This window comes from Sminthopsis crassicaudata, chromosome 1 (assembly GCF_048593235.1).
Source record: "Sminthopsis crassicaudata isolate SCR6 chromosome 1, ASM4859323v1, whole genome shotgun sequence".
Classification (NCBI taxonomy): domain Eukaryota; kingdom Metazoa; phylum Chordata; class Mammalia; order Dasyuromorphia; family Dasyuridae; genus Sminthopsis; species Sminthopsis crassicaudata.
This window is the reverse complement of record NC_133617.1, coordinates 704315902-704340951: the sequence shown is the minus strand read 5'-3', so window position 1 is coordinate 704340951 and position 25050 is coordinate 704315902. Positions and strand designations below refer to the sequence as shown.

The following is a 25050-nucleotide window of genomic DNA, read 5'->3' as shown; positions in this document are numbered from 1 at the left end:
TCAAAAGATAAAGACTAGCACAAAACAATTCACTTGTCCGGATGTGTTGTGTATATGTGTATTGTCTCCCACAATAGAATCTGTACCCCCAGCACCTGTCAGTGCCTGGCACACATAAGGCAATTAATAAATGCATATAGCTTTATTGGCATTGAGAAATATTCAAAAATATCCAAATAATTAATTGACATTTTGCAGTTTTCATCCTGGTGTTCTGCAGCCCTGTGGGAGCAGTCTCAGGTCTCACATGGTGCCAAGTCGAAAAAGCTCAGCAGTCCCAGCAGAAACCATCTGCTCCTGCCTGAGAGAGCTACATTTGGGGACCGTGTGCTGTCCAAATGCCCAGACAGTTGGTAGCAATTCTAAATCTGAACCAAAAGACCATGTATTTTGGCCTCCTCTCAGGGGAGGAAAATTAAGAAGCAATAGCTTTTTGTGATGGAATTGTGAGTTTTGTTCTGGTACATTGGAAAAACACTGAGATTCTCCAAGGGGTGGGGGATAGGAGGACAGGGGAGTGACTTGTACATGGTTATCTGGGTGGTGAATAAAACTGCAAAAATCCTAACTGTGTCACTCAGACATGTTCTGCTTTCTGCTGATACTTTTTCCACAGTGAGGGACAACTTCTCTTCCAGGGAGACTCACCCTCTTGGAGAGAGTATCTGACCATTGAGGTGATGGCAAGAGATTATATCTTCCAGAGTGAATAGCACAGAATTGGGACATAGAAGGAGGGATAAAGGCTGGATGATCTGAATTCTAAAAGAGGAAGCGAATCTCCCTCATTTCTTGTAAAGGTCAGGGGTGGGGGAAGGGGAGAAGGAGGGAGTAATTAGAGGGACCACAGTAGTACTGTTTAGCGATATGTGGCTAAGTCAAGGAATACTCCAGACATTGTCCCATGTCAGGAAGGCCAAGACTCTGGGACACTTTGAGACTGGTTCTTAGAAGGGAACCAAAACAGATCTCACTTTGCTGAGATATAGTCACTGGACTAATTATTCTTACTAACTAGTAATAAAAACATATAAGTTCCATTAATACCCTCTCAATTTTTGTGCTCTTGAACAAAAGTTCCACTGGCACCTGCCAGATATAGGTCAGAACCTTTCTCTATAATTTATATGGCTAAAACAATTTCCTAAGGCAGTGAGACGTTAAGTAACTTACTCAGCATGTGTCAGAAACTTAAATCCAGTTCTATCTTGGCTGGAGCTGTTATTATACATAGGAGTAAGCTAAGGTAAATTGCCCAAGATCACACAGCTAGTATCTAAGGCTATATTTGAGCATAGGTTTTCCTGACTTTCAGTCCAGTGCAGTACTTCATCTACTGTGCTGTGACAGCTACCCCCATTGAAACCCAAACAAAAAAACAAACAAAATTTGCCTTCATTATACCATGAAACAGAGGCAATTTAGGACTCTTTATTGTCTTCCAATCCTTTAGAGGAGTGTGAGATCCTAGTATGTAGTTAGGCTGAAAACAGAAAGAGAGATAACCAGTTTCTAAGTAAACACCCCAACTGCTTCCATTTGGATCAATACTCGAGGCACTCAGAGAAAAGCACTATTGTCATTGCTCCAAGTCACCCAAATAAAGCACTATCATCACTGGGGGCTTTCTATGTCCAGAGGAAAGGATGTTTACAAAGGGGATGGAGACTTGTAGAGGCTATGTGCCAGGAATTGCTTTCACTCTTTAAGTCATTTAGAAGGAATTGACAGAAATTCCTTAAAAGGATAATTATTCTAAGCCCTGATTGGGGCAGTGGTTCCTGATATCTTGCTCTTCAGCAGAGAGGCAGTTTCACCATCACACAATGCCCAGTGCCTGGCAAATTGTGGGTACTTAATAAATCTATATTGATTGGTTAGTTGGTTATTACCATGTTAGAGAAGCAATACTATATGGTGGGAGGAAAAGCCCTTCCTTATATTAATCAGATGGCCTATTTTTTGGACTCATTTCAACCAATGACTTTGTGCCAGTGACCTTGTGACCTTGAGCCAGTGATTGAAATTCCCTGGGCTTCAACTTTCTCATCTTGAAAAATGAGATTTGCCCATTGCCTCGGAGGACTGTTGTGTGGGTTATATGAGATCATGGAGTAAGATTGCTTAAGCAAAGCAAATGCAAGAGATAATTCTCATTTTTTCTCTATAGCAGTTGCTCTGTACAGATGATGATTTTCAACCCAATTCCAGCTAATGTAAACACAAAAGAACCAGGCTTCTCAGTTGAATCAATCGATTGATCACAGTATAATCAAGGTGTAAAAAAAATCAATCAATTTGAGAGGAACGAAGTACTTTAATCATTAAATGAAAGCAGACAAGCATCTTGATGCTTTGATAGTTATGTGGGGGCGAATTAAGAATTCTCAGCTATCTTTTTTGTATTCAGAAAAGGTAGGCACTATCTTGTAATTGGCTAAAAAAGACTCAGCCATGTCTGTGGAGCTACAGAGAAGTAGCAAATCAGCCCAGAAGTTCTACCATTGCAACAGTGGGAAGATAAGAGTGGTAGACCAGATGATTACTTTGTCAACTTGGAAAGGTTAAGAGGTTTCCCTCGAGTGACCATGAGCTGCATCCCCAGAACCACAGTGACTGACAGCAACATACATCAAAAAAGAGGCATCTTCAGGACTCTTACAACTTGACCCTTTGAAGCTAGCAGAGAGTTCCACCCAAGGGGAAAGTTATGAAAATGCCATGAAGGGAAAGGAGAAAATCCAAAAAATGAAGGTACTCTTCAATCCAATGATATAGGCTTCCTGACTGTTCTTTGAACAAGGCATTCCATCTTTCTACTTCAGTAGAAATTAAAATTAATTTTCTCTGTCCGACTCCTATGAACAAGTCCAAGTGAACAATTTAGAATTATGTGTGCCCAAAGGGTTATAAAGCTGTGTACATCCTTTGACCCAGAAATACTACTAGTAGGTCTATTCCCAAAGAGATCAAAGGAAAAGGAGATATAGATATAAATATATAATAAATATATAGATATGGTTCTTTTTATAAGAGCAAATAATTGAAAACTGAGGGATTCCCATCAAATGGGAAATGATTGAACAGATTGTTGTATATGGTTGTTAAGGGATATCATTGTGCAACAAGAATGATGAAGGGGAAAGTTTCAGAAAACCCTGAGAAGAGTTGGAAGAGATGATGCAAAATATAATGAGAGAACATTGTATACATCAGTGATATTGTTATTGTATGATGATGATAATCAAGTGTGAAAGACAAGCTATTCTGATCATTACAATGATCCACAACTCCAAAGAGACTCATGTTAAATATTGTTAAATATTGAGAACTGATGAATTCTGAGTACAAATTGAAGCATATTTTTATTCTTTATCCTTCTTGTTTGCCCCCCCACAACATAGCTAATGTGGAAATATGTTTTGTATAATGGGCATCATATTTCTTGCCTTCTTACTTGGTGAAGGAAACAGTGGAGGAAAGGAGGAAAAAAATTCAGAACTGACCATCTAAAAATCAAATCAAGTAAAGAATTGCCCTGAACATCAAACTCATTCATTACATCTTTGTTTAGCAGTTATACAATCCATTTCATAAAGGCCTTTTATGCTTCCAAAATTTTGCTAAACACTACTGGTGTAACAAAGACCCATATCTACCCCAAGAAATTTAGAAAGCTATTAGAGAAGTAAGAATCAAAATAAGGAAATAATTATGTACCCTGTTATGTGGTTGCCTAATTGTTTCATAATGTCAATTCACTGAAAGACTAACTGTATTAGTATTGACCATGGTTTTTAATATGTACTATCATGCAGGTGGAATCTAAAGGAAGAAGAGATTAGTGTTGGCTACAGTATTCAGAGGAAGCTTCATGGAGGAGATAAAAGCAAAGTTGGATCTTAAAGGATAGATTTCATTTGGATTATAACAGGAATACTTCATTTTATTGCACTTGACTTTATTGCACTTTACAGATATTTCTTTTTTAAAAAAAAATTGAAGATCTGCAGCAACCCTGCATTGAATAAGTCTATTAATGCAATTTTCCCAGCAGTATGTGCTCACATCATATCTCCATATTACATTTTAGTAATTTTCTTAATATGTCAAACTTTTTCATTATTACTACATCTGTTGCAGTGATCTATGATCAGTGATCTTTGATTTTACTATGTTGTTGCTTCAGGGTGCCCAAACTACACCCATATCAGTCTGCAAACCTAACCAATAAATGTTGTATGTGTTCTGGCTGGACTGTTCTCCATCTCTTTTCCTCTCTTCCAGTCTTCTTAATATACAACAATATTAAAATTGTGCCAATAAATAACCAGGCAATGGCTTCTAAATGTTCAAGTGAAAGGAAGAGTCAATCCATGCAACAAACTTCATTGTTCTCTTATTTTTTTTAAATTGCCATAGATCCCAATCTTCATTAGCCACCACCCTGATCAGTCGGCAGTCATCAACATTGAGACAAGATCCTTCAACAGACAAAAAGTTATAATACAAGGGTTATAGGATGGTTAACATTTTTAGCAATAAAGGATTTTTTAAATTTAGGTATAATCCAATCACTATTTCCCTCTCCCCATTTGAGAAAAAGAAAAAGAAAACCCTTATAACAAATATGTATAGTCTAATCAAACAATTCATTCCCATATTGGCCACATCACAAAATGTATGCTTCGTTTTACATCTTAAGACCATCGTCTTACTCTCTCTCCTAGGAAGTGGGTAGCATCATCCTCTGGAAGTATGATTAATAACCATTTAACTTAGAACTTTAAAAGTGTCTACTACGTGCCAAGAATGTGCCATGTCCTAGGGATACAGAAAAAATGATCTTCATACATTGTGCATCGATAATTTGCCAGCCAGAACAAGTCTATATACTCAAGCATACTATATACTATAATATATACTCCAATATTATCTATCTACCTATTTATATCTAGGTACAAATATAGATACAGATATATAAAACTATATCAGGACAAAGTAATTTACTGCATTCTGAAAACATGGCAGAATCAATGTCTGTTGACTTGCTGCTGAAGGAGCATATGAATATTCCCAAGAGCATGGAAAACAGCAGTATTTCTTCACCACCACTCAGCTCCCATCTTGTATGTAGCCCACACCCTCAGCCCTAGTCCCCCAAAGCTATATCCTTCTTGATCCTGCCTCTTCAGAAACTACAGCTCCAACTTTTTCAGCAGCCACAGCAACTGAAAACCTGGGAAAGAAAGTTATCCACACCAAAATCCTTGACATTGTCAGGTTTCACATCAGAAATGGATATGAGCTTATTAATCGGAATACTAACATTTAAAAAAGATGCATCGTGTGAAATGTACAAATCTAAAGACATTTCCACTCCAATTATTCATGGGGACTATTTGTATCCAACCTATGGTAGAACCTTCCAAGCTCATTACTAGACTGATTAGTCATAGTCAGATACACTGTACCTTCACCCTGACAGAGTGATGTCATTCTTTGAAAATAAAGGACAACTATTGCTGTACCCTCTGGACCACTGAGTCCTGCTGTATCATTATCATCACCACCACCACACTCATCATCATCATCATCATCATCATCGCCACCATCATTGCTAGCATTTACATAACACTGAGGTTTGCAATGCATTCTCATTTGATCTCCACAATAACTCTGGGTAATTGATTAGAGTATTGTCTCTGTTTTACAACTGGAAAAAAACTGATGAGAGAAAGAAATCCACCCCACTCCCCACCAAAGAATTCTTCCATAGCCAGCTTGCCTCTCTATAGCCAGAGCTGATTTTTAATTGGCTCATAGGGTCTTAGAATTTGAATTTAAAGAGATCTTCAAAGCCATAGTTTATCCCCTTTTTTATTGATGAATATTTAAAGTAGCCAATACTACTACTGGTAAAGTAAATACTTATAACCACTAGTGAGTGGTGACCTTAGGTCTTCTTGACTCCAGCCCCAACATACTGTATAATTCATCACCAAACTGCCAAGAATTATCAAACTTTCAAATTTAGGTAGGGCACTAAGCCAAGGCTTAGGAACATCCTTCTCAAAAATACAATCCAATTTTCTGTGCTTAGGGAAAGAAACACAAAACAGAAGAAGCAAACAGGGACTGAAGTCCAATCTCAGATTTGTTTAGGCAAGCCCACATTCTGGTTGTCATGTATGTGCAACTGCCATTAAACTGAGGCTGAACATCTGTTGAAGGGGGAGGAGAGGGAAGAGCAGTGTGAAAGAAGAGGGAGAGCAGGTGATATAGAAGACTATTGAGTGAATAACTCTTCAAGTATCATAGGGATCCTCTGGACCAACCCCCAAGCACACTCAAGCCCATGAGTCTTATTACTTTTTTTTTAAATTTCATTGGTATAGAGAGCTCCTGGGAAGGACCTTTTCCTCCATCAATGCAGATTGATTAAGCAGCTCACCCAGCATTGCACAGCTTCTGTAAGGTTTGTCTTTATACCAAGGTCTCCCTGATTCCAATGAGCTTACTGCACAGTACAGTGGATAGAGCTCTGGACCCAAAATTAGGAAGACACAAGTTAGAATCTAACCTCAAACATTTATTATCTGTGTGATCATGGGCAAGTCACTTTTTCTCTATCTGCATTAGCCCCTATCTTCCAGAACAGGATCAAATGAGAAAATATAAGTAAATTAACACTTGGCACACAGAAGATGTTTAGTAAATGCTTGTTTCTTTCCTTCCAAATCTGGCTTTCTATCACTATACCATGTTGCCTTTTCAAAGAAATGTCATAATAATAATTACCTATTATTATCCCCAAATATTAGAATCGCTGTTCAAGGATTAGCACTTGGGCCTAGGATCTTTCTGACCAGCCACACAGGCAAGGAACATTTACTTCTAAATGTCTAGCCCTGGGATACACTAATCCTACCACATCCATAACTGAAAGCTTGTCCACCCCCTGGGAACACAGAATTCCCTTGAAAATATTCTGTTCTTGGCAATCTGCTCTAGATTAGAGCTTTTTAAACTATTTCTATTCACAATCTCTTTTCACCCAAGGAATTTTTAAGTGACCCTTGATATATAGGTATATAAAATAGCTATACAAATCAAACATTTATCGATCATAAATCATAATTTCACTACATTCAGTTATGAGACACCACAGTTTAAGAAACTTTGCTCTAAAGGGTCACACTCCTGTGTCCATCTTCCCTCACACTTACTCCCTAGTATCTGACTCCAGTTCTACAGGAACTCAATAGCACTTTCTCTATCTCTGTCTCTCTCTCTGTGTCTGTCTCTCTGTCTGTGTGTGTCTGTCTCTTTCTTTCTCTCTCCCTTTCCCTTTCTTTCTCTTCTCTCTCTCTTTCTCCATCTTTCTTCATTTCTCTTTTCTTCTTCTCTCTCCCTCTCTCTCTTCTTCACTCTCTATCTCTCTTTCCCCCTCTCTTTCTGTGTGTGTCTATGTTCCCCTCTTCTCTTTCTCCCTCTTTCTCTACAGCTCAGTCCCTATTCCATGGTCCATCACAAACCCACCCAGGGAGTAGATCTTGGCCTGCCATGCCAAAAAAGAATTTCAAGAGAAACTCTTGACATTTTGTTATAGCTTTGTGGTTTTATGGAAATTACAAACAGCTACTAGTTCTCCATTTCTTCCCAACTGTCTTTCCATAGATTTCAACCCCAACAAAAGGAAAAAGGTGATGATCCTACCCATAAGAGCATCACAAGAGATCATGGGAAAAGAATGTCTCCATCCTTCTGAACAAATCTTTAAGTTATTTTACCTCTACACCTTCTTTTGTTTGCACAATAATTTTAGGAGACATCCGTAAGTTCCAATCCTGCCTAGAATGGTTTTTAATCATTTTTATTTGAGGGATAAAGGCAGTTGTATAGCATAGGAGAGAAAGGAGAGCCATTGAGACAAACATTCTGGTCAATTTTAGCAGGTTCTGAACTCTCACTTTGACTATGGAAAAAGAACTTTTGAATGAACTGGTTCTTAAATTATCTAACACATTGAATAAAAACTTAATTATTCATTCCTCTTTCAGATGAGTGCATTTGCCCAGCAAAAGCTGAGAAAAGGCTTTTTAAAAAATCAAATTATGTCTCATCATTTTTGGCTCCCATTTTGTGTTTTTCTGTATTTCACTTCTCTATTATGGTTGTGTGTGTATGTGTGTGTGTGTGTGTGTGTGTGTGTGTGTGTGTGTGTGTGTACATGACTCAGGGCCTCACAATCTAGAGCACTACAGGACCTATGAGAGAGTCTACCTGAAGCATTATCATAGTATACAGAGTTTGACATCTGCCCATGGTTGCTTGGGTGGAAAATCCCAGGAAATGAAGAATCACCAAATGCTAATTTGTCCGTTATTTTTCATTCCCAAAAGGTTTCTGAATCTACTCGGACACATTGCTGTTCTGACTAAGGTTTTTTGGCCCATCCCAACTGAAGGACTCACACTCATCCAATCATAAAGTTTTGGGATTTTGAAGTATTTGAATTAATAAATAAAGGCCCAAAACATAGTTTAATAAGCTAGTGTACTGGAAACACTGTTTCATTCTTTCTACTTGTATCCCCTGTGCCTAGCATAGTGCTTGGCACAGATACAATAAATACTCATTGAATGATTAATAAATGTGTAAACTGTAAATTTGTGAGCCTCTGATCCCAGAACCTCCTCTCTTAACTTAACAAAGAAAGGATCTACCTTCAGTTCTTTGATCTCTTTTCAAGTAAGAGCAATAACTCTGGACCCAAAATCAACAACACACTGCCAGTATTTTAACAACAACAAAAAAAAAATGACAACAGCAAATATAGATTGTAAGATCCTTGAGGGCAGAGATATACTATCCATCTTAGTATTTCTCCCAGTCAGTCAACAAGCATATATTCTTCACTATGTGTCAGTCTTGGAGCTAAGGACCAGAAAGGCAAAAACACTGTCCACCATACAAAGACTTTTGTAGCCAACCAGCAGCCCACTAGACCAAGAAGCTCAAATCCCCTTAAGTCATTGTGCTAAAGGAAGATCTCCAGGACCCTTTTTCCACCACTAAGGAGTTTGAATTTCAACTAGCCATCAATCAGTACCCAGAAACACCCCCTGCCACTTCCCTTCTCCCGTTTTGAATTAACACAAGCCATTAAATATTCACATGCAGGAGCTCGAGCAAAACATCTAAATCTAAGCTGAAGGCTTTGCACCTTGAGATCAATAAATTTTTATTAAGTACTTCACAAAGAAATCCCCTCAGATGGCCACTGAACAGGAAGAACTGGTGACTCAGTTTATATTTATTTCCTGACAATTCCCATTCTCTTTTCTTCTTATCTCAAAGCATGATGGGAGTCTTCAGGTTTCTCTCTATATGGGTGAGAATAGAGATGAGGTGAGTGTTCTTCCATTTTCCTGGCGGAAATTCAAAAACATGGAAGTTCCAGCAATTATGGAAACTTAGTCAATCCTGAGTCATGGCTACTGCTCCTGTTATATTTCTTTCCCAAACACAAGTGAACCAACAGCAAATCCAAGTGGCTTGTGCCCAACCCTAGAAGCAATTTTGTGAGTTGGAAAGGTCCAGAGATCTTTGATTCCTTTGTCATAGATGACTGGTTGAAGAAGAAGTTTCTGCATCAAAGGATGACTACCAGCAGGGTAAAACTCTTATCCTTTTATCTGTCAGAAGATATGGATGTGAATAGGGTTGTTTAGACAGCAAAAAAACAAGGTAAAATATAAAATGCCTATTCAGCAGTTCCACAACTGCCTCATCTTCTTTATATCTCAATTTCCCAGAAACTATCACAATAGTTGCAAGTTATTACTGATGCTTAAGTTATTTTTTCTGAATGCTTATCTTTTGTGTTTAATACTTCCTGTGTTTAAAGGAAATATATAGCTGATTTATATCTGATCTATGCTATACAGCGAGTGCCTTTCTGCTTTCATCCTTCAGGAGATCCTACCAACGAGTCAAAACCTAAGATTTTAGCCCCAAGAACTGAACACCAGACTGGAAGTTCCACGAACAAGGAGTAAGATAAAAGGGATCCAACTCCTCTCATTAAAAACTAAGCTTCCTTAGGACTGAACGTAGTTCATATCAGAAGAGCCTCTTTGTGGCAAGGGCAAGATTATGGAACTCTAAGCCCTTATCCCCAACAGGAGGCATTATTGTTAAACTTATCTCCCCTGATAGAGCATAAACTCCTTGAGGGCAGGAACAGTTTCATTGTTGACTTTATATTACCAGTGCCAAGTATAATGCCTGGCACATAATAGGCAATTAATAAGTGTTTGATTGGTTAATTATGAGACATGGATCATCATTTAGAAAAAACAGGACACCTCAGAGGATGTAGATAAGCCTGCTATAAGTGTACTTGAGGTGGAGTTAGAGACAGGGTCTGCCTCTGTGAATTGGTTCATTAGAAATCAGTCTTTTGTGGCTTTTTTCAACAATGAGATGATTGAGGTCATTTCCAGTGCTCTTGTGATGAAGAGAGCCATCTGAACCTAGAGAAAGGACTGTAAGAACTGAGTGTGGACCACAACATAGTATTTTTACTCTTTTTGTTGTTGTTTGCTTGTATTTTGTTTTCTTTCTCATTTTTTTTCTTTTTGATCTGATTTTTCTTGTGCAGCATGACAATTGTATAAATATATATATACATATATTGAATTTGGGGAGGGAATTTTGGGGAGGGAATGGGAGGGAAAGGAGGGAAAAATTTGAAACACAAAGTTTTGCAAGGGTCAATGTTGAAAAATTATCTATGCATATGTTTTGAAAATAAAAAGCCTTAATAAAAAAATTTTTTAAGAAATCAGTCCTTTATCCCTTTAGTCTACATGAGTGCATGGTCTCCCCTCAATCCTTTTCATCTCATGAATTTTCTTTAGTGTGAAATCTAAACTGTCCTATCCCCAGAACCCATCAAGTATCCTGAGTGCTTATACAGAAGTTAGAAGCCCTATTGCGCACATTTAGGGAAAAACTAGATGTGAGCTATGTTCAAGCTTTATTTAGGCGATTTCCTCACACACAAAAAAATATTCTTTTGGTGATGACCTTGGAAAGGCTTGGCATTGTCAGCTGAAGAAATAGGGCTGAGATACCAAAGATCACAGTGTTAGTATCCTTACAAGGTGGTAAGTCAGTACCTAACAATTCCCTAGTTCAGAGTTCATACCTTTAAAGGAGTTCAAACCTTTAAAGGAGTTTACACCTTTAAAGGAGTTCACTCATTGGTTCCTTAAGGAGTTCCCACAACCCCATGGAGTACCCACAAGCCCATTCTCTGGGAGGATATAAGGAGCCAACATTGAGTGGGGGGGGGTCAGTGTGGAAGGAGTCTGGACTTAGTCAAGGGGAGAACTTCGGGGGAAGCTGGAGGAGATTCAGAGCCAGGATTCAGTGGATTCGCAAGTCCAGCAGATTCACAAGTCTAAAGGAAAAGTCTGTTCATGGGCTTCCAGGAGATTCACAACTAGGATTGAATTCTGGGAAACCCACAATCTCACACTCTTTGAAGGCAGAGTCTGATTCATTCCCATGTCTACCTTCGTGCTAGCTGGAGGCTTTGGATTTGGAGGGATCTAGAGACTGAAGCTGGCTGGAGACATTCTGACAGGAAAAGATTCAAGACTTTGAAAGACATAATATAGGATCTGGACTTTAACTCCTGGCTGCATTTTGGGATTATTGAACTAAACTGAAATTAAGGCTGGCTCCAGAGCCTCCCCAAGAAACCTCCTCCCAGAGAACGATTGCAACCTAGAGAAACAAAAGAACATTACATCACAGGATATTACCATTTCCAAAAAATGCCAAAGTTAAGGCAACACTAAAGAGTGGATTTGAAGAGCCAACGAAATGTGGAGGATACTAGTTGAATCAGGGAAATCTAGTCTCCTTGACTATCAGACCAAGAAGGTCTGGATTCAAATCCTGTCTCATATACTCAGTGGCTCTGAGACCCTGTACCAGTGGCTTGCTCAGTTTACTCATCTACAAAATTGGGATGATAACACTAACCCTACTTCACTTTACAAATTTCCAAAATAGGGATAATAGCACTAACCCTATTTCATTTTACAAATTAAATCCTGCTTCATACACTCAATGGCTCTGAGACCCTGTGCCAAATGCTTAAGGTCTCTAGGCTCAGTTTATTCATCTATAAAATTGGGATGTTAGCACTAACCCTGTCTCACTTTACAAATCTTAATGGCTCCATAAATGTCAGGTATTATTATAGTCAACTATCCTGCAAGCTAGAGAAGATATGGGAAAGGGAGCATTTTGTTGTGTTATATATAATGGCATTAAATGTATTTTTTTCTTTGTTTATTGAGTTGAAAGGTATGACTAGGTTTTATCCGATGACTCTAGAGAAAGTAGATTAGCCATCAGAGATTGCTCAGATTTTCCCAAGTATTAGAGCATTTTCTGTGTTAACCCTGTTTGCTCTAGGCATGGAGAGGGCGACTCTGAGGAACACTGTGTGCTGGGAACCTGGCCAGTGAGTGAATGGAAGAGAGTCAACAAGCCTAGGAGAAAGGACCAGGATCCAAGTGTAAGGTCCATTCCAGAGATTCAAGTAATCAGTAAGTAATTCCTAGGTCAAAGATCAAAAATTTTTTTTGAGATTTGTGAATTTCAATTATTCTACTTTATTTCTCATTACTCATCATTATTGAGAGTATTTCAGGCCACTGGATACATGTTCTGTTTCTTAAGGTGCTTGGCAAACATAGGAGCTGACCCCAGGAAAGATGATCTGGGAATAGGAATCTAAAGCCAACAAGAGAAAAATCAGGAGGCCTTGGAGGGGGAAGGAGAGAGAGGTGGGGAAGACTGGACCAATAGCCATTCTGTTCTCATGAGGATTGTTAGCACACTCCCTCTGGCCTCAAGTGAAAACAGTGCATCGCTCACATTTGCTCCTGGCAAGTTTTTCTTTTAGCGTTACTGATCACACACAGCTCACACTCCTTCTGGTTGGTCAGTGGTGTAAGATTATTGTCAAATAGGAATGACACCCTTAGCATCTGCAGCTCTGGACCCAGCATGTCTAAATCACCTTGCCTTGTTTGGTACTGAAGTGCCAGACAGAGCCCTGATGTCCAGCTAGATTCCCAGTCCTGACCCCTCCTAGCCATCCCAGGCTTCTTGGCACCTACCCTGAGGTGTGACTCAGTACTTCCAGATAACAAGTGTTTTCTCTCAGATAATCAACTAAATAAAAGGAGGAAGCTGCACTCTGAAGAGTAAATTCCTCTAACTTTGAAGATCTGATTTCTCATTCCAATTTTGTTTCCAAGAAGGTATCCCCAGGAGGACTCACTGTAATCAGAATTAGCTGACGTGGCTTGGCTTGGCCAGGAAAATTCTCAGTTAATCCAAAACTGAAATGGTAGGACAATGCAATGAGGGCCCTTGGGGAATACTAGTAGTAAAGCTGAAAAGAAATTGCTGTCCCCTTAGGAAACTGAGAAAGAGAGAGCTGTAAACTGTCTAACCTCCTCATAATCCTTTTTGGAGTTTGGTTTGGTTTGTTTCCTGGGACTTGAATTGGATGTAGTGAGGGGGCGGTGGAAAGAATGGATTTAGAACCAAAGGATCTGGGTTAAAATTCTCTTCTATGTGCTGTTTTGTTTTTTGTTGTTGTTTTTTTAACCTCAAGGGCATCACGAAATTTCATTGACTCATTTTCTTCATCTGTAAATAAAGAGATTAGACTAAATGAACTCTAAAGAACCTTCCTACGGTAAAATATATGTGATCCTATGAGGCTTTTTGTTTGTTTGTGTGTTTGTTTTTGTTGTTTTTTTGTTTTTGTTTTTGTTTTTTGGCACAAGAAGGTTCTAAGGAAGGGAAACTAGATGGTACAATGGATAGAGTTCTGGAGTCAGAAGGACCAGAGTTCAAATCTGGCTTCAGAAACTCACTAGCTGACCCTGGAAAAATAATTTAATGATGTTTGCCTCAGTTTCCTCATCTATAAAAGGGACTAGAAAAGGAAATGGCAAGCCACTTAAGTGGCTTTGCCAAGAAAATGCCAAATGGGATCAATGAAGAGCTGAATACAATCAAACAACTCTCCAATGGATCCCATCTCTCTCTGCCAGAGCCTAGGTGAAGATATCAAGTCAAAAATAACAAAGAGGAGGGGTAGCTAGGTGGCTCAGTGGATATAGCACTAGCCCTGGTCTCAGACATTTGACACTTACTTAGCAGTATTACCTGTACAAGTCCCTTAACTCTAATTGCCTTACAAAAAAAATTAAAAAAAAGAGGAAGTAGCCAAAGCTGATAGATTTTTTTAATGGCAATTAGCAATTTATAGGCAATTAGCTGAGAACTAGATATTAGTCAGCAAATGCTTTAGACTTTCCAACGTACCTCTCTTACACATCATCATGATTCTTGCAGAAGCACCTTGTTAGTGTCCTCCATATAGAGAAACTCCATCTTCTTCCAAGTATCCTCATGGGAAGAAACCATTTGGATACTCTCTATGTACACCAGATCCCCATTATGAGCACATTTCTTCAAACTGTGTGACATCATAACTAATGGACTTCCTCGACTCAGAATGAGGAAGGTAATAATACCACTGTATTCTTTTCTGGTCAGATCTCTTGTAGAGTAACAGGATCAATTTGGGGGGCTGAATTTTAATACCTTGTTTGATCTTATTATTACCATTATTATTCACTGAGGCAATTAGGACTTGCTCAGGAACACAGGAAATGTTAAATATTTGAGGCCATATTTGAAGTTAGGTCCTCCTGACTTCAGCACCTGAAGCTATCCACTCCACCATCCCTGGGGTGCACTGATTTTTAGAAAGGATTTTGATAAACTGAAGAGTGACCAGAGAGATCAGAATTGTGAAGAGATTCAGAATTGTGTCATAGAAATGGATTTTAAAAAGCAAGCTAGAAAAAGACTTACAGATGACAAAGTTGCTATTTTCAAACATTTGAGGGGCTGTATTTAAGTACTTTGTATATATTTGTATTATTTTTTTTCATACTTATGTGTTCATTATCTCTCCGATTAGAATGTAGGGTCTTTGTGAGTAGGATTTCTTTCATTCTTATAATCACATCTCCTGTCCTAGCATTTGTATCTATTTGTAGCATTTGAATTTGCACAGTGATTGGCATATGGAAGACTCTTAATAAAGTTTTCTAGATTGGTTTTGATCGATCTCATAAGAGAGAATTAGAATTGCACAGAGAGAAATCTTGACTGCCTAGTGAGTCCATTCTCTACCTGTCTGCCAAATTAATGCTAGATGTCCCAAAAGTGTTAGTGCCATTTATTTTAGATTACACCTTAACCTAAAGTTTCAACTGAGCCCTCCTGTATTCCTAAAACACAAATCTGACCGTATCGACTCCACCCAGGCAGCACTCCATTGCCAGTCATTCCCAGGCTATTAAGCAGTGGTATTACTGACAAGCCACATATGAGTTCTGTCACTGGCAGAGCACGATGGGGAGGCAATCATCCTTGAAGCTGCCAAGTTTATTAGAACAAGGGAATAGGAAGAGAAAGGAGCATGAAGCAGAAAAAAAATTTTTTCATTGTTCTTCTAGGCAAGTCATCTCCCATGCTTTTTCCCTTTTCACCCCCAACATAATAATAGCAATCATTTCCATAAGATGTTAAGGTCTCCATCATCAGAGTTCCATGGGGAGAAGGAACATGGCTGACAAAGACTTGAAATGGATGTGATTTCTCTTCTTCTCCAGGAAGCTTTGCATGGTCTTCTAGGGACTCATTTTATTCCAGTTCTGAATCTGGAGCATTACACTCGTTCTCTCAGGTCAAAACTAAAATACTAATCAGGCTTTATCATTCTTCCTTCTTCTGTGCCTAGTGTTGTAAGTAACTGGATGGTTTCTGGTCCGTCCTTCCCAGTGGACGAAGAAATGCATTCTGTTACAAGTGCTTCTTCGGCTTTTGTTAAAATAGTTCTAGCAAAAGAAACCTTATCATGCATTCTATTTGAGGATAATTTTCAACATCATAGAACAAAATCTGTCCTTCTATTATGTCCAGCAATTGGTGATAGAAACATCCTCACAAACAATATAGTACTAATCTTCTTTCTACACCATCTTGTATAATCTTCTGGTTTTACAGATGAGAAACTAAGGCCCAGAGACTTTCATAAGTAGTAAGAAATTGAGCCAGGATTTAAACCCAGTTACCCTGACTATAATCATATCTGAAGACTATAGTTATATACTTCAATTAATCAATCAGTAAGCATTTATTATGCATCTACTGTGTACTGGCAGCATACTAACCTCTAGTGAAACAAAAGGAAAAAAAAACTCAGGGAATTTACATTCTCCTGAGAGGCAACATCCAGGTAAATAAATATATACACAATAAACACAAGGTAGCTAAATCCAAGGTACTTAGGCAGGGAAGCCACAAACAGTTGAAAGATGAGAAAAAATCTTAAGTGGAGAGCTAAACAAGCATTTATTAAGTAACTGCTATGTGCCTGGCATTGTACAAAGTATTTTACAAATATCTCATTTGATCCTCACAACAGCCCTAGGAGATAAGTGCCATTATCCCCATTTCACACTTGAGGAAACTGAGGCAGACAGAGGTCTTACCCAGAGTCACATAGCTAGTTCATACTTGAGAATAATTTGAATTCTGGTCATTCTGACTCCTGTTCTGGCTCTATCCACTATGCCACCTGGATACTTCATCTAAATCTTCTTTTAACCCCAATTCTGTAATGTATTTCTAAATGACAAAGTTTTTACAAGCCTACTTGTATTCTAAACTGGCTAATGTCCCTCTTTTTCCCTATTATTCCTGAATCACTCCTTCCCTCTTTTTCTTCTTCCTTCTTCTTCTTCCTCTTTCTCTTTTTACAGTTTCTCTTCTTTCTCTTTGAAGAGACAAAACTCAGATCTGAAGTCTTCTTCGTGCAAATGAATTTGGTCAGTGGCTTATCCTGTTTAAAGAAAAGAATTCTCTTTTTATGAAATTTGGAGGAGTAACCTGTGTATCAAATTGTATTTCTGTGACTTTCAATGTTAACGGGTAAGCTTTCATGATCACTCTCTGTTTCCTACCTTACTTTTTAGCAAAAGGAAGATAGATGGTTTTTTAAGCTAGATTGAAAAGCAATAATATGAATGGACCTTCAAAAATCAACTATTTATTCAGTAGGTTTCTTCATCAGCCTAGGAGAATCAGAGACATAGGAGAGAAGAATGAGCTTGATCCAGTGAATGAAAGTTAGCAAGTCCCCAAATGGGTTTGGAAGTCATTTAGGGGAGAGGATGCTATTTTTATTAGGGCTTTGAGGAAACTGAAAACTTGCATGGACAATCATGGGCCAGGCTAGAACTCTAAGACATTACGTAAGAATTAAATTCAATTTCAAATAATATATCCCTCTTGTTGATGCTTTGATTAGCTTGGTGAAGTGCTTTTTTTTTTCAGTTTAAAATCTTCAATTTAGATGGGGACTTAATGGTGAGGGAGAACAAAAGAATATCTTTAGAAATGATGGGGTAAAATCAAATGATATCTATAAAAATTTGGAAGCAAAGATTTTTAGGTTCAAAAGTTTCTGTGCCACTTCCACTGAAACTGAGAGTGAAATCACAATGTGGAATCATATTAGCAACGAAAGAGACCTTAGAGATCATTTGCTTCTTTTCTCCCCATCAGCAAGTTCAGGGCTGTCTACCCCAAGCACGGGAAGACTTTTCCTGGCAGAAAGTGCAAAGGAGAACAATTTGTTCCACTGTCCGTGAAAGTGGCCGAAGCAGCTGAGATGGAGCACTCAGAGCTTGGCCAGACATCTAAGATACCAGGGTCATCCACCGCATCCAAGGCCATCATCATATATCTTGATTTTTGTCTTGTCACTGGACTTCGATGACTCAGGGAGAGAGAATGAGGCTGATGCTCTGAGCAACTCTGCCTCACTTAAATCCAATTCGAGGACAAGTAGAGACATCACTCTCAATGTCACTGGTCCTCTGGAAAAATGAAGGGCAGAAATGTATATTGTCTTTTCTTGTAAATAACTCCAGAAAACACATTTTATGATTGGAGTGTATGAACAGAGTGGGTGGAGGAGAAAGAGAAAAATATGAATATTAAGAAATACTAGCAGCAATCAGGCAAGGTACCTGGCAATGAATCTGTGAAGCCGGCTAGGCTAAGGCTCCCCTAGCATAGCTAGATACGCCCTGCTTCCAGTAGGGGTAGTAGGATCATTTAGAGCTAGAAGAAAACTTAGAAGTCATCTAATTGAATCAGTATTCTGCAGATGAGAAAACTGAGATTCAAAGGGGTCAAACAACCTGGTCGGGGTCACAGTCAGCAATTATTAAGTACCTACTATGTGCTAGATGTTATGCTAAGTACTGAGGATACAAAAAAAAATGCAAAATAACCCCTGCCCTCCAAAGCTCATATTTTAGTCTTGAGGTAATTTGTAAGTAACTGGATGCATGCACAATATGGAAAGGGGAAATAGAAATTAATCTCAGAGGGGAAGACAGTAGCAGCTGAGAGGACCTTACTGGAAATGAGTCCTGAAGGAAGCTAGGAAGTCAAAGAAGTAGCCATGAGAAGGGAAAATAATACAGGAATGAAAACCCACCACAAAGGCATGGAAATGGAGCTGTATGTGTGTTTGTGCATGTGTGTGCAGTATGTGTGTTTGTGTGTATTGTAATGCATGTTTTGTGTATATGTGTGTTTGTACGTATATATTTGTGTGCTCAGGAAAGGTTTAAGAAGGGGATGTGTCCTGGGTGAGGTCCTAACACACTAAGAGGGTTGAATCCTTTCCCCAGAAGCCGGGAGCAGAAATCTTTGCATCCATACCAAAGGAACTCAGGATACTCTTCACCAGCCCCCACCCCCACCCCATCCATTGTCTAAATAGAAATAAACATCAGAGTGATGGATGGATGCTGGTGGGTGTTGTTATGGCAACTGATGAGCCTTTTTGTATCTCTGAAGGCAACTGGCACTCTCTGAAAAAAAAAAAAAAAAAAAAAAAAAAAAAAAAAAAAAAAAGAAGTTTCTACTAATTCATTACAGGGAAACCAGGAGGAGAGGAAGAGAAGAAGGGGAAAAGGGGAGAGGGGGGAGTAGAGGGAATTCCATGAGCTTACTGAGCAAGAAGTCAGGGGGTTCAACCAAAGTGAAAACCAAGTCTGCCAGAGGTGACTCCCTCTCCCTGATTCATAAGTGACCAATCAGTTCTTTCTTCCAAATGAGTAACCCTCAGAAATTCAAACCTTATCCTGTGTTCCCAGAAGTGAATGAAGGAGAGGATGAGAGAGTCAGCCAGACTAGCTAGGTTCCTTGCCTTGGTAGGTTCACACCATTTCATTTTCTGCCTCCCTGCTCAGAGCCTCCTCTCTCCTCACCCCTGCCTCTTGGAACCCCTCCCCCCTCCTCCTCCCCTGCCCCCCCGCTGGACTAGGTCTTTCCTGCTCCCCTACATCGTTAATGCTCTCTGAAAAAAATGCTTGCTGATTTGACTTACTAGTCACATCTCTCATTTCCCTCTGGTCCTCTGTTCTCCAGAAAAGGCAGGAGGGGATTGTGGGTTAGAGACTAAGGATTCTATTAAAACAGCGTGTCCCAGATCCCTTTGGAGGGACTTCTTAAATGCAATCCCTCTTAATTCTGGTGTCTTCCCTCAATTATTTCCTATTTATCCCGTAAATAGCATTTTTTGTATATATCTGTTTGCATGTTGCGCCCCCCCCCCCTTCTAAATTGTAGGCTTCTGAAAGCAGGCATTGTCTTTTGCCTTTTTTTGGATCCCCAGCACTTAACACAGTAACAGCCTGGAATGTAATTGACAATAGATGTTTATTGATGGATTTAATTGATTAATTAATTGAAAATAAAATGCTTGAGATTAATAAAAAACCAATTATATTGAAAAACAATTATTAAAATATATTTTTAAAACTCAAATTTAAGGACTCCAGAGTCCCTGTAAAAGAACCTGCCTCTTGTATAGAGAGTCATTAATCTCTCTGCTTCTAGTAAGTGTATTATAAAATGAGGTCCAGGGGGAAGGGAGAGCTTTCCAAGGCACAAAGAATGATTCTAAGCAGTGTTAGGAACACCAGGAGCAGGACATGGGATAGTCTGAGATCTTAGCAGGCACCAAGCCCCTAGACAAGGGTTCCTCAGCAAGTGTTTGAGCAAGATAAATATTTCACCAGAAAAGGAACATTTATGTGAAAGTTCACAAAAATAAGGGTTGCAGGAGACCTTAGTTTCTTGTCACTCTCTGCTTGTACAACTTTGAACAGGATTTTGTCTTTCTCTGGCCCTTACTTTCCAGATTTGCAAAATGACTTTACATGTTCACTAAGAACTAGAATTCCATGAGTTGAAACTCCAACTTGAACTAGTGTTCACTAATCATTGTTCCATCCATCTGCAAGGGCCCTGAATTACCTAACTCTTCTGAGACATGACTACCCCAAAGGAAGCCTTCTGCCCTATGTTTGCCCAGTCCTCTAAGGCTTAAGACAAAGGCTTTTGTGAAATTGTTAGCCTTGTCAATGGTTATTGGATAGGAGGGACACTTTTGAGGATTCCCTGAATCTTGTCCTCCTATAGCTCTAGACATACCTTCTTTGATACCTGGGAAGGACAAAGTCCCTGTTGGGTATATGAAATCTTCCCTTAAAAGAGAAGTGAGCCTCAGAATAATCAACCTATCAATCAAAAAAAAACATTTATTAAGCACCTCCTATGTACCAGACAATGCATTTGGTACTGGAGATAAAAAGTATCAAAGAATCAATCCTTGCTTCCAAGGACCTTGTATTCTTATAGGTATGAACTAACATTTCATGGGGCATTTTTAATTTTTAAAAAAGGAGGAATAAAAAGAAGGGAAAAGGACCCACATGTGCAAAAATGTTTGTAGCAGCTCTTTTTGTGATGGCAAAGAATTGGAAAATGAGTAAATGTCCATTAATTGGGGAAGGTGAATAAGTAATGGTATATGAAAGTAATGGAATATTATTGTTCTATAAAAAAATGATGAACAAGCTGATTTTAGAAAGGCCTGGAAAGATGTACATGAACTGATGCTGAGCTGCATTGTATACTGTAGTAACAGCAAGATTATGTGATGATCAACTATGAAAGACTTAGTTCTTCTCAGAGATTCAGTGATCCAAGGCAATTCCAAAAAACTTTGGATAGAAAATGCCATCTGCATCCAGAGAAAAAACTATGGAGACTGAATATAAATCAACACATGCTATGTTGATTTTTCCCTTTTTTATTCTCTTTTTTCTCTTGTGGTTTTTCCCTTTTGTGCTAATTTTTCTCTCCCAATATGATTCATAAAGCAATGTGTATTTTTAGAAAATTAATGTAACTATAACCAGAAAATGAAAACAATAAAAAGGGGAAACAAAAATTCATTTATAGTTAAAATAAATAAATAAAAACAAAGAGACCAAGAAGCAGAAAGGATCTACTAATTTATTGATGTAGGAAATCAAATCATTGAAAAGACAAAAAATATGATAGCCATTATACCTATAAAGTCATGCAAAACATTAAATATTAGCCATATTGATGGTGGAGGAAGCAAGAATAATAGAGAAAAACAATATCCTCTAATCTGCACTAAAAGTTCATTGGCTCTCTATCTAGAGATGTATAACATTTTTCATCATAGGTCTTTTGGAAATTATATGAATTATTGTACTGATCCAAGTTGCTAAGTTGTTCACAGTTGATCGTTGTTATAATATTGCTATTACTGTGTACGATGATCTCCTGGTTCTCTTTGCTTCACTTTGCATCATTTCATGCCTTCCCGATTTTTTCTGAAATTATCCTATTCATTTCTTATTGTACAATCATATATCATAACTTTTTCAGCTATTTCCTAATTGATGGCCATTCATCTATTTCCAATTCTTTGCAGCCACAAAAAAAAAATGTTATATTTTTTGTACAAATAGGTCCTTTTCCCTTTTCTTTGATTTGTTTGGGATACAGACCTACTAGGGATGTTGATGGATCAAAGAGTATCATAGTTTTTATAGCCCTTTGGGCAGTATTGCAAATTGTTCTCCAAACTGGTTATGCCAGTTCACAATTCCACCAAGAGTGCATTAATGTACCTATTTCCCAAATTTCCTCTAGCATTTGTCATTTTCCTTTTCTGACATCTTAGCTAAATTGTGAATGTGAAGTGGTACCTCAAAACTGTTTTAATTTGTATTTCTCTAATTATTACTGATAGATTTGATTTATTCTTCTGAAAACTATTCATATCATTTGACTATCAGTTGAGTGGCTCCTAATTTTGTAAATTTGACTCAATTATCTCTATATTTGAGAAATGAGGACTTTATCAAAGAAATGTGCTATAAGAATGTTTTTCCTAGATTTCTGCACCCCTCATTTTGGCTACATTACTTTTGTTTGTGCAAAACCTATTTTAATTTAGTAGACTGCCTTCCTTCACTTTTTTATTGATTCTCTGGATTCTTGATCTTTTGGTCCTTCAGCTAGATTTTTAAATTTTTTTTCTAGCTCTCTAAAGTAATTTTTTGGTGATTTGATTGGCATGAATGTCAGATATTCTATTCATTTCTGATATTTTCATTAGAAATATTTGGCAGCACTCTAGTTCATTACATATTAAGTTTTTCCTTGTAGGATTACACTCAGATTTATTATTTTTTATTTTGATCTAATTTATTTCATAAAATCACTTTTTAAATGGTTTCTAAACCACCCATCCACCTTATTTACCCACATTTCTTCCCTTTTCTCATCAAGCTCCCTTTGCTATATCTTCAGCCTAGGTATCAAGGAACAGCCTCCCCCAAAAGGTTAATTCTGACCAGCAAGGTGTCTCAAAGTAAAGTCTCCTAGTGCCCAGAATCTCTGCTCAGAGCCCAGAACTCTTTAACAATTGTGTCTGCCAAAGATCAGCCAGCATCTGCCTTCTGACCTCTCTAAAAGTCATATTAATCTTTAGCAAAATTGAAAGGTAGGACCCAGCTCATAGAGAATGTCAAAAAGTGGTAGTATACAAAATATGGATCTCTTCTGACACAAACTTGGGGATGGTCATCACAACCAGCACATCAGTGGACAGCAGAAAAAGCAATTGCCTTAAGTAAATTAGACAAGCATTTATTAAGCGTCTGCTATATATACTAGGCCCTCTTTTGCTATTAATCATAACTAGCCATTTTGCTCCTAGAATAAATTAGGGAATAAATTGTGGCTACTGAGAGAGGTATCCATGTGTCAGGACACCACAAAGTTTCGAAGCTACTAAAGAAGCAGAAAAGGAATAAGAAAAGGAGGGTATCACTGCTATGCAGGCAAAGCCAACTAAAAAAGGAATAGCAGCCAAGGATGGACTTATCATAAATTTGTCACCTTGGGCAAAGCCCCCATTACCCCATCCTAGTTATGGTTCTTTCTATGGATCTTTAAAAAGATATTGGGCCATTCTCTTTCAAGGAGCCATGTATACCTCACATGGTGGTTAGTAAAACTTAAATCAGTTGTATAAGTGGGAATTGTTATTGCCAAGACAAATGCTTGTTAGAAATCAACAAGTAACAGATACAGTAGGTCTCCCTATTTGCTATGGCTGAGAAGATAACACTTGATCTCTTCGCCAAGTGGAAAGACACAGAGCCAAGGACAACATTGATTTAAAAGTACAAGCTCATTTGCAAAACATTACAAAAGCAAATGAATTCAGATTACAAAAAATATTACTTCACAAAACAGCAGAAACCAAAAGAGGGGAAAATGAGCTTGCAGAGAGCTTGGCAAGAGATCCAGATCATTTCCAAAACATTTGCCCCTCTGTAATCTACTACACTCTACTTTCCTACTCCTCTCCTCCTACAAAGGTACCTTAGGGTACAATGGCAGAAGAAGAGAAACATGGGCAGAGCTGGTCCTCAATCCCAGTTCTATCAGGATATCACAAAGAGTCACAAGGCAAGGGAAGGTATATGGACAACATGGTAAATAGATACTTCTCCCCTCCTCCAGAGACTTATGGAAAAGGCAGCATAACAGTTGGAAGAGCATTGGTGCTGAAGTCAAAGAATCTGGATTCAAATCCCACTCTTTCTCCAGTGAAATGAACAGTTTGGGTAAATGTTCTCTGATATCCCTTCCAGTTCTAAATCCAGTCATCTAATGGATAGCAATCCAGGTTTCCTGGGCCTCCACATCCCATCCCAATTTACTCAATAGTAGATAATTAATGCTTCTTGACTAATGATTAGTTGTATCCACTTTCCAGTCAAATCTTCTTTATGAATAGATCAAATCATAACATTATTCTACTCAAGGTATTTCAAAGGTTTCTACAACTAGTTAAGGTCCAGTTCAAAATTCTTTGAAGACACATCATGATCTAGTACTAACTAATTTTTCCAGTTTTATGTACCACTATCCCTTCCCCTCTAAATTCCAGCTAAACTGAATTCGATTAGATGGCTTCTCAGATCCCTGATAGTTCTGAAGATCTTTATTTCACTGCGTGTGTGTGTGTGTGTGTGTGTGTGTGTGTGTGTGTGTGTGTGTGGAGAGAGAGAGAGAGAGAGAGAGAGAGAGAGAGAGAGAGAGAGAGAGAGAGAGAGAGAGAGAGAGAGAGAGAGAGAGAAAACAAACATGCTTTGGTATAAAGCTATTAAATTTAATTTGTTGTTATTCAGTTGTACCTAACTTTTCATAACCCCATTTTGGGTTTTCCTTGGCAAAATTACTGGAATACTTTGCCATTTCCTCCTCCAGCTTATTTTATAGATGAGGAAACTGAGTCAAATAGTGTTAAGTGATTTGTCCAGGATCATAAAGTTAATAAGTGTCTAAAAGGTGTCTTTCTGATTCCAAACCAATACTCTATCTACTGAGCCATCTAGCTATTTCATTAATTCTAAAGAAGAATGGAAATTTGAACCTTTAGAAAGC

The 25050-nt window shown here is 38.3% G+C and overlaps 1 long non-coding RNA gene across 1 annotated transcript; it reads right to left on the bottom strand.

Annotated features, from left to right (window-relative positions):
- Positions 1-9222: 9222 nt before the first annotated feature.
- On the bottom strand, positions 9223-14520 carry LOC141555782 (uncharacterized). Its single transcript, XR_012486341.1, has 2 exons — positions 14434-14520; positions 9223-9701 (listed from the first exon to the last, which is right to left on the bottom strand). It is a non-coding gene; the product is annotated as an uncharacterized LOC141555782 (long non-coding RNA).
- Positions 14521-25050: the final 10530 nt, after the last annotated feature.